Source organism: Scyliorhinus torazame, chromosome 24 (assembly GCF_047496885.1).
Source record: "Scyliorhinus torazame isolate Kashiwa2021f chromosome 24, sScyTor2.1, whole genome shotgun sequence".
Lineage (NCBI taxonomy): Eukaryota > Metazoa > Chordata > Chondrichthyes > Carcharhiniformes > Scyliorhinidae > Scyliorhinus > Scyliorhinus torazame.
The window spans coordinates 35,833,586-35,835,303 of NC_092730.1; the positions used below are offsets into that span (position 1 = coordinate 35,833,586).

At 45.6% G+C, this 1,718-nt stretch overlaps 1 non-coding gene across 1 annotated transcript; it reads left to right on the forward strand.

Annotated features, from left to right (window-relative positions):
* Positions 1-1,421: 1,421 nt before the first annotated feature.
* trnar-ucu (transfer RNA arginine (anticodon UCU)) lies at positions 1,422-1,513 on the forward strand. Its single transcript is given in 2 exon segments — positions 1,422-1,458; positions 1,478-1,513. It is a non-coding gene; the product is annotated as a tRNA-Arg (tRNA).
* The last annotated feature ends 205 nt before the right edge of the window (positions 1,514-1,718 follow it).

The following is a 1,718-nucleotide window of genomic DNA, read 5'->3' on the forward strand; positions in this document are numbered from 1 at the left end:
TATCAAATCAAATTTACCTGGGCAGGGTGAATATAGAGGGACATGGATCAAATGTGGGCAAGTGGGACTAACATGGTGATAGAAACTGGGCACCATGGACAAGCTGGGCCGAAGGACCTGTTTCCATGCTGTAAACATCTCTGACCCTGTGACTTTATGGAGCAAGTGTTCAATCACACAGATCGAGTCAAACGCAGTGACACCCTGCTGGGATTGATCTAAGCTACAGAGTGTGAGGACGTTTAGCTGAACAAACCGGAATGCTTGAAATATTTTACGAATCTGTGGTATCACTGACAAGAGAAATAGTTAACATTTCAGATCCTGACCCTTCATTGGAACGACCTGTTCCTCTCTCCACAGAAGCTGCCGTGTCAGCTGAATATTTGCAGCATTTTCTGTCTTTGTTTCAGATTTGCGGGATCCGCAGTATTTTGCTGTTGGGCCAAAGGACAATGAGTTGTCTTTCCTGCTCTGAGGGTTATTGCAGGTCTCTCTGGCTGTGATTATCGCTGATTATCCATCTCTGGGACCTTTATTAATCAATAAGACTGCCGTTTGTGGAGGGTTTCTGAAATCCAGTCAGGGAGCTGGAGTTAAAATACACAGAGCCCTTACTCAATCTAAATGTAGGGCAGAACAGTCTCGAGGTGCTCAACGGCCAGCCCAGTTTGTTTGTTCCTGTGAATACAACAGGATATAAACAGAGACAGCTGCAAACACATGTTGCATTTCATTCATAAAGTCATCGAATCAGACAGCAGAGAAATGGCCCTTCAGCCCATCGCATCTGTGCCGGTCAGAAACAACCACCGAACCATTCTCATCCCATTTCCCAGCACTTGGATCATCGCCTCGTGTACCCTGGGATCGCAAATGCCCATCTAAACACTTCCAACAGTTCCAAACTCCCGCCTCCCTCCAGGGAAAGAGGTTTTCCAATAAACGGTTTCACAAGAAAAGCCTCTGCAGTCAGGAGCTGAAAAGGGAGAGATGACCCCTCTGTCATCTTGTACTCTGTGCCGCTATTAATAAAGTCATGACACTGTTTGATTTATAAACGACTCTTACAGCCTGCCCTGTCACCTTCAATGATTTGGACACATATCCCGCTGTTCCTGCACTCTTTTTTGTAAATAGACACTTTATTTTATATTGTTTACTTCTGTTATTCCTACAAAAATAAATCGCCTCATTCCTTGTCTGCTACATGTCCTCCCTTTGCACCAACCTGGCTGTGTCCTTTCGGAGTTTTACTAGAATTTCTGAAGCGCTTTTCACAACCACAGGGCTGCCCAAAACATTCCCAGACAATGAAGTAGTTTTGAAATGTCGTCACTGTGCGAATTACTGAACTTTTGAACTGCCTGTTGGAAAACTACAGAAATCCTCATATGGGGATGTGAAAGCGCTGCAGGTGTGGCTCTGTGGCGCAACGGATAGCGCGTTGGACTTCTAGTCGCTGTCGTGATGAGACATTCAAAGGTTGTGGGTTCGAGTCCCACCAGAGTCGATTTTTAGGCAAGGTTTGAATAAATCAGCAACAGGTTTATCAATGTCCCCAGGTGAGTGAAACTGCCGCCCCGAACTTCCTTCTGAAAGGCGACTCCAGTCACTCTCCCCTTTCCCATCAGAACAACGTCACAGAAGAAATCCCATTCTGGACTCAAATAAAATCTTTGAAAGCTGCTGACCAGAGTCAGTCTGTTCCCTCCTCA